This window comes from Atheta coriaria, unplaced genomic scaffold (genome assembly GCF_025399875.1).
Source record: "Atheta coriaria isolate IRGN ID8LTWV9N9 unplaced genomic scaffold, Caltech_Dcor_3.1 hic_scaffold_5_pilon, whole genome shotgun sequence".
In the NCBI taxonomy this organism is placed as follows: Eukaryota; Metazoa; Arthropoda; class Insecta; order Coleoptera; family Staphylinidae; genus Dalotia; species Dalotia coriaria.
Window position 1 is genome coordinate 2,825,672 of NW_027045447.1, and position 8,758 is coordinate 2,834,429.

The following is an 8,758-nucleotide window of genomic DNA, read 5'->3' on the forward strand; positions in this document are numbered from 1 at the left end:
TATTTATAAAATTAAAACTCGGTTCTCGGGCTTTATAGTATGTGTCTAAAATAATAAAACAACTATTTCATAAAACATATTCTGCATTAAAATTTGTTTACTTACATTTATGATATTTCCACATCGCATTTTCGGTATTTGAATGTATGAATAATCTGCTAAAATTGTTAAATTCACTATTTTCTTTGGCATAGTATGATAATAAATGTTCATCATTGATTATTACTTCTAATTGTTGGTTTATGTATCGAATAGAAATGTGATTCCATTGATCATTTAAAAACATTCGATTATGATCAAACTAAAAATGTCCTATGTACATATCATCTCAAAATGTCAAATTAATATTGCAAATTAATTATTTACCATATTTTCGCATGGTTCCAACTTATCTTTGGAGTTTATAGGCGATGCCCGTTCTTTGCAGTGTCTTATAGCACTTTCTTCTCCATTCCACCCATCCAGAATAAAAATAATGCATTCACCCCTTTTAATCAGTCGATTTGAACACAAATAAATATGGGCAATTGATATTCCCATAAACGATAAATTGATTTCAAAACGATTCCTGATGCTAATTTCGTCTAATTTTTCAAACTTATAAATTTGCGTCAGTGGCGCCGACCTAGTCATAACAATTGGGAACACTAAAGAAAGTTAATCATTAATGGGTTATAAAATAAATCGAATTAATATTACTTTCCCAGGTATAGTCCCTCACTGGACCAAAAGTTGCGTTGTTTGCTACGTTGTTTGCCCATTCGTATTTGTTCCAATTAAAATTAACATGCAGGGATTCAATAGCTTCAAATTAAGAATTATTATTTGTACTTTAAAATATTTTTTCTACTTCCACCTTTAAATCACCAGTTTTTTTTCGGTTTTAGATTTAAAAAGTGGTACTTGAAAGACGGACGGCCAAAACAGTGACTAAAGTACTTTAATAACGAGCTTTACTAACTAAGCGGTGCCTGAGCATTTGCCTACGAAGCAGCACAAGACGGTATGAAATGCCATGCGCAGTCAAACAAGTAAGTCTATTTGAATCAAAGTTTCAAAAGTAATAATTTTATGATTAAATGTGTTTAATTGGATTGTTTCAGTTGCATCTGTGTATCCTAAAATACTATGATTGTCACTATGACCTTTCTTGGTAACTGCTGATACTGTTATATTATAAGTTGAATATGGTTTAAGATTATCTAATGCAATTGCAGTAGCTGTCACATTTCTTGATAAAATAATTAAATTTTGATTCTCCAATTCACAACTTCTTTTGGCAAGAAACTAAAAATTCAAATTTACATTTAGACAAATAGATATTGGTATCTTACCATCCAGGTGACGTGGTAATTGGTAATGATTCCTAAAACCGGTGTTGGTGCTTCCCAGACAACACTAAGTTTACTAGAAGATGAAGAAATTATTGTAATGTTTCTAACTATGTTTGGAACTAAAACAAAATTATAATTAAATTGATGAACCAGATATTACTAAGTTTATCAATATTATTACCCGATTCATCTGTAGTAAATATGATGTTATGAGTTATTTCGTTGTTTTTAGTTATTTGCAGTGTATAATCAGTAAATATGTTTAATGATAAAATAGTATTACTCAGTTCTAAGTGTTTAGAATACTGAATTGCATTGCTAGCTTCATCGCGAATTAACATGTAATACTCATTTAAGAGACAATTTTGACTGGTATTGTAAGATGTCACATTTATTGTCGTACGTCTGTCGACACTTTCAATTAGAAATTGATCTGTTTGCAGTTCTACAATAAGATTTACAGTAATGTGTATATTAATATAATATAAAGTACCTGCACATGTAGTTTCAAATTCAAATGTTGTCAAATCATCAATAAAACACTCAGATTTTTCATCAGTAACACACAGTACTATCTCATATTTATATTTCACTTCTTTAAATAAATTTGTAAAATTAACTAAATTGACTTCAATTGATGTTAAGTCTCCTTCTGTAATAGTTCCATTTGGTTCAAATACACGAGTGAAATAATATTTTGGTTCCTGGACACCATCATATTTTAATTCTTTATCGTAGATAGTAATTGTGCAATTTGTGACACAAGCAGTTTGTGTTGATGCAATACCAGTTAACACTGGTAGATTTCTTTGTTTACAGAACGGTGCAACATATTTTAAATCATTACAACCAAAGTAGCATTCACCATTTATAGGATGGCAAAAGTTCGAAATGCAAGTGGCGCACCCAAATGAACAATTGCAACCATACTTTCCTCTGTCGCATTCTGAAAGAATATATAAACCGTAATATTTGCGAATGTGTTCCGAAATCTGAATTGTTCTTATTACTTGTGTTATAATATTTTCCGGTGTATCCTACTGGGCAATAACATAACTCCTCAGTACACGTTATTCTGTGTGGGCATTCAGTAGTGTTGTGGAAATCAGTACATATATTACAATGATTCTGATTATCACTCGAGAAAACACCAGTACTCTCGTTTGGCAATGAAATTTTAATTGGTGTTATTTTGTGTCGAAGAGAAGAACATTTAATATTATTTGCTAAATCAAAGTTGTACTCTAATGATGAGAAATGATAGTTTCCCGTTTTACTTCCTTTGCAGTCTAAATGCCTGACAACGTTTCGAATTGCTATTTTGTCTTCAGGGCTAAATAAAATGCGTAAATAATATTCAGCATCTTCATATACGTCAGAATCAAAAGTTTTATAATTCCATTGTGTGTTTTTATCACTCCTATAGTATTTTGTTTTAATAAGCTCTTGCGAAACATCATACAGTTGTAATGTAATACCTTTCGCAGAATTGACAAAAAACGAAATACATAAGTAATTAGAAGCCATGTAAAACCAATTACTATTAATAAAATTAATGTTGGGTTTACGAGCTTCATAATATGTATCTAAAATAATAATTGAATAAAACACTTAAGTATGCATTCAAATTTGTCTTCATACATTTATGATATTTCCATAGTGCATTTTCGGTATTTGAATGAATAAATACGTTTGTATAATTGTTAAATTCTCCATCATATTGTGCGTGATATAATAATAAATTTTTATCAGTGGTTATTACTTCTAATTGTTGATTTATGAATCGAATAGAAATTTGATTCCATTTGTCAATTGAAAATAATGCTTTATGTTCAATCTACAATGAATTTATGAATACCTAAGCAATTATATTTAATATAGCATACCTTGTTTACAATATTTTCGCATCCTCTTAATCTATCTTCCGAATTGGTTGGTGACGCGCCCTCTCTACACCGTCTTATAACACTGCCCTGTCCATTCCACCCACCAACAATAAAAATAAAACATGTACCTCTTTTTATCATTGGATGTGAACACAAATAAATGTGTGCACTTGATTTTCCCAAAAACGAAAAATTGAACTCAAAATGATTTCAGATTTTAATTTCTTCTAATTTTTCAAATTTATAATTTTGTGTCAGTTGGGCAGATCGGGTTATAATAATTGGTAACACTAAAGGAAATTAATTATCAGTATGTTATAAAATATATAAAATTAAAATATTACTTTCCCAAGTATAATCCATCACTGGACCAAACGATGCGTTGTAGGCTACTTCTTCGTTCCACTCATATTTTCCCCAATTAAAATCGATATACCGCAAGGTCTTATTAACTATAAAATAAAATTGTAATTTATATTTGCTTAAGTATATATATTTCTTCGATTAAATACCTGAAATAGGTTCAATCATCTCGGTGAAGGGAAATGTAATCCATGCAATTGCATCGTTGTAATCATCACTGACACACGTTGCGTGAACTTTGGCATTTTGTCCACTTCCAGTAACATTTGCAAACAATACATTTGATTTTCCCTGTATATAATTGCAATAGGAAGTTACCAGCCATAGTATTAGCAACAAACGCATTTTAAGTATCACTCTGTGTCAGAACTTGAGATGGAAGTTTTAAAAAAATTAAATGTTAGATATTATATCGTAATAACATTAATTGTGTTAATTACAGTCCTTCATAAGATTGATCATAATTTCGTGGTATTTTAGAATTATAAAAAATGATATCTAATATACTTGTTACAAAATATATCTAATGTTGATTTTTATCAACATTTAAATGCTGACGACGCAGAAAATGAACGATGAATAACAACGGATTTATTTGGGAGGCTAACAGACTCGTTTGTGTTGTACGAGTGTTAAAAAATTAAAAGTTATGTTTTAAAAATCAGCAAGAAACTGCTTTTAATAAAAAGCGGAGACACACTGAAAACCATCATTTCAAATTTATTGATTGAGTTATTACTTGCTTTGACTTAATTGAATTTATCTGTAATAAATAAACACTTCAACATACGTATTAAAATCAATACAAATAAAGACTTGTTTAATTTTTTTTTCCATTACTTAGAATTGATACTATCCAAACACTTATTTTTATCAACTTGAGATAGTTATCATAATGAGATCACATTTAGTACTGCGCTGTTACTAGTAGAATAATGTTCTAATTTGTTCAAATGTATGATTTTAGATTAGATGAGGCAGTGGGCTAATTTTCAACCCACATAATTGCTTACATCACCAATGATAGAAGTTCTAAGAACTGTACTTTTCAATTGGATTGTTACTCCTGCTACTGATGGAACCTCTGTCGCAGATTAATATGAACAACATTCAAAGTCAGTATATTTGATTATTTGTAGAATTCTGTGAAACACTAACGTTACAATTACAGATTTATGCCTCTGTTACAATACATTGGTAAAATATTATTATGTGATTCAATACCTGATATAGGTTCAATCATTTCGTGGGGCGTGGTTCTTTCGATTGCATCACTCAGCGCGTAGCATGAATGTTTGCATTTTCTCCAGTTCTAGTAAGGTATGTACGAATACATAGCAACTGTGTCTTTCAATATATTTTACAGGAAAGCTATTATGAATATTATGAACTAAAGTAAAGTATACAGTCGCATTTTAATATTTTTTCTACTTCCACCTATAAAGCGCCAGTTTTTCCACGGTTTTTAGATACAAAAAGTGGTACTTTATATACGGACGGCCAAGTCGTAAATCATATACATTATTACATTATTACATTATACATTATTACGTATTTGCCTACGGAGCAGCACAAGGCGGTATGAAATGAGCGGGCGGCACGGCATTTATTATCTTACGGTTTGTAGTAGTGTGCAAGCAAATTTTGATGATTTAAAATGCAAAAGTTGAAATACAAAAACCGCAACGTGGAACTAGAGTGGAAGTAGAAAAAAATAACGTAAGCACCACGTGGCTACACGGTGTCCAGGACTAGATTGGTTGACCGCTCGCTCTCAATCTCGTCCGTAATACCCTCGTTTAGCCACTTGTTACTTAATATATTTAAGCAAACAATAAAATTTTATTTTATAGCAAATTCAGGTGATAGCAAATGAAGTAATGTGTGGTCCAGTGATGGATTACACCAAAGCAATATAGCCTCTTAAAATATTTTATAATAAATTAATAAGTAATTTCATTTAGCCTTTCCGATTATTATGACTGGACGGTTTTCATTTCTCTTTTTCATTTTAGGGAAAATAAATTGCACATATTTATTTCTACGATTGAAGTATAGATAAAAGGAATAATAAGTTATTTTTATAATTGGTGGGTGGAACGGAGAAGGAAGTGGTATCAGACAGTTTTTTTTTTTACATCGTCTGATAACACTTCCTTCTCTCCGTCTCCTACAAACTGCAAGGACATATTGATAGGAAGCAAAAATTTTGTAAATAATGTATGATATGCTATATTGAAGATGTTAATATTTAAACAAGTTATATTAGTGTTTGGTAACAAAATTAAAGATGTCTAAGGCCGTGACTAAAGTACTTTAGCTCCTAGCCGTATGCGAGTGTTGCCTATATTGTTACTGTTATAAGCCAATTGCTATTACATACAAGTAAACATTAATGTATTGTGTGCAAATGTTACTGAAACTGGAGAAAATGCCAAAGTTCATGCAATGTGTTTCAAAAATGATTATTAATCCAATGTTGGACATTTAATAACTTGAATATATTTAAGCACAAATATAAATTTAACTTAAAAACTAAAAATGTTTTAACAAAATGTTTAATTGAAACAAATATAAACATAGCAAAAAATTACCCCTGGAATGGTAATATACAATTGTTTAAGTATTAATTAATTCTGAATGTATTCATTACTATACTTTTTTATATTACTTATTGCCATTCTTAAGCAGTTTGATGATTAATAATCATGTTCATCATCATCAGGTTGAATTTGCCTATAGATTTCGTCAAAATTTACTTATCTCTAGTACTACCTACACATTCTTATCTTATGAACACATTTTAAATATTCTAAAAGAAGCTGATTTTAAGGTAATTTTTGTTTTCAAATATTTGATTAAATTTTAAAAAATTTAAAATTAATATCATTATTAATAATAGTTTGTATTGATATTGTATTGATTTTGTTATCAAAAATTACAAAAATTTTTCCAGAATGTAATCAGAACTGCACATCACAATTTTGAATGTTTTACTAAGACCATATAAAAGACTTATTCAAATATTGCAAGATCTTTGACACTTATCTCCTAATTTGCGTTGACGTAAAATTTAATCAGCGGAACACAAATATAAAACATCGGCGTATCTCAATGATACACGCGCCGATTGGCGTGATTTGTCGGAGGTGGCACTGGGGGGGCCAGAACGGAGGTAGGGATGCCGTTTACGCGTTATTCGCAACTATTGTTTCGTGGACCCTACTCTCTCCTACAAGTTTTGATAATAGATTAGATAAAAGATATCAAATGTAAGCAAACATAAAAATCTGTGCTTAAAACAAGATTAGTATTATAGTTGCGTTCGTGAGTATTACTCTTGTTCATAACAATACTTTCCTGTAAAAGGCCAGGTCAAACACAGTGGCTACTTGCTAATATTACAGGAACTGCAAAATACATACTGCGAAAATGTAAAAACTTAGATGTCCAAATTCAAGGACGCATGGAAAGGAAGCTAAAGAATGGCGAAAGAGTGACGCTAGGGCAAAACGAATTCTAACTGGGGGCCTCAGTGACGATGATCACGCAAGTATACGGAAATGTGAGAAATCACTGGAAATTTGGGAAGCAATAAAATTGTTCGGGCCAAGTCCGACAAACGTATTGATAACGCGGCGAATTGTTATCATTTGCATTTGGCAAAACACCTGCCAGAGGACAGCTGCAATTATATGCTTTGTTCTCCCGGTTAGTCCAGACTGCAGCTGCATCATTCTTGCAACGTTAGCATGAATGTCCCCAAGATCTGCATTTACTTGATTTATAAAATTCACTCGCTCTTCAACTCATGTGCAAGTAACACGGTAAATAAACGGTTAAAATCAGCAAGAGTTTCTTCACTGCATACCTCATCCACCACATCTCTATCATATCTTGGAGCGCGATGTTAGACTGGCCAAACTCAGTCGGAGTCGCTTGATCATCGCTAACAAAAATCGGGCAAACCGTCTTCAGAACCAGGAAGACAAGCTACGCAGGTTTCGCCCCAACAAAAATCATTCTACGAGGCTAAACGGTGACAAGTCAATATTTGTTGGGTTAGGCTTTGCATGCGCTGAAGTCAGTGAGAATCAGACGGTATCAAGTTATTGTGCTGATTTGTCGATAATTGTGCAAAATCTAAAGACAGCTGGGGAAATAGTAGCTGACTCGCTACTAGTATCAAAACTCGTAATTGATCTTCCATCAAGATTTGGTTCATTCCGGGAACAATACTTTATCTTAGCGGCATCAGGCCAGGTGCTAAACTTTGAAAAACTGCGAGAACAGTTACTTCTTCTAGAAGCAACACGCAGTGGTTGTGAAGTACGCCATGATCACAATATAGGTGATGCTCTCTACTCAAAATTAGATTTGAGGGAAGATGGGCAGAAAGGCGGAAAAGCAAAGAAACGCACAGTGCGCTGTTTCAAGTGTAAGAAGGTCGGCCATTGTGCAGATTGAAGTGTCAAGTTCGACGAAATGATCTGGCACAGACAAATCATGCGTCGGAAGCTGACAGTCACGAGGTGCAAGCGTTGATGCTGGCGCATGCAGATTTGAAAATGCGGCAAATTTTCGGGTTAGAGAGAGCGCATGGATTGGCGACAGCGGAGATGTTCGAGCACCACACGTAGCGTGCGTTGTATACTACGTTTCCAAGAACTGGAAGATGGGCATTTGCCTATCAGAGCTGGAAATAATCAGATTATTTATGCGTGAAGGTCAGAGCGATATTGAAGTGGATTTCAAAATCGCGGTTTGGTATTGCTAACAGATGTGCTTTACGTTCCAAAGCTGGGTCGAAATCTTTTGTCGTTGGGTGCCGCAAACGAAGAAGAAAGTAGAAATCGACCCGTGAAGATCTGCCGATAATGCAGTGGTTGTGAAGTACGCCATGATCACAATATAGGTGATGCTCTCTACTCAAAATTAGATTTGAGGGAAGATGGGCAGAAAGGCGGAAAAGCAAAGAAACGCACAGTGCGCTGTTTCAAGTGTAAGAAGNGAAAAGCAAAGAAACGCACAGTGCGCTGTTTCAAGTGTAAGAAGGTCGGCCATTGTGCAGACAAGTGTCAAGTTCGACGAAATGATCTGGCACAGACAAATCATGCGTCGGAAGTTGACTTGTCACGAGGTGCAGCGTTGATGTTGGCGCATGCAGATTTTGAA

The 8,758-nt window shown here is 33.1% G+C and overlaps 2 long non-coding RNA genes across 2 annotated transcripts; one reads left to right on the top strand and one right to left on the bottom strand.

Moving 5' to 3' along the window:
- Window positions 1–2,999: 2,999 nt before the first annotated feature.
- Window positions 3,000–4,009, bottom strand: LOC135792643 (uncharacterized). The gene is made up of 4 exons (XR_010548412.1): window positions 3,733–4,009; window positions 3,565–3,672; window positions 3,221–3,510; window positions 3,000–3,171 (listed from the first exon to the last, which is right to left on the bottom strand). It is a non-coding gene; the product is annotated as an uncharacterized lncRNA (long non-coding RNA).
- Window positions 4,010–4,509: 500 nt separating this feature from the next.
- LOC135792641 (uncharacterized) lies at window positions 4,510–5,565 on the top strand. The gene is made up of 3 exons (XR_010548409.1): window positions 4,510–4,698; window positions 4,755–4,903; window positions 5,053–5,565. It is a non-coding gene; the product is annotated as an uncharacterized lncRNA (long non-coding RNA).
- The last annotated feature ends 3,193 nt before the right edge of the window (window positions 5,566–8,758 follow it).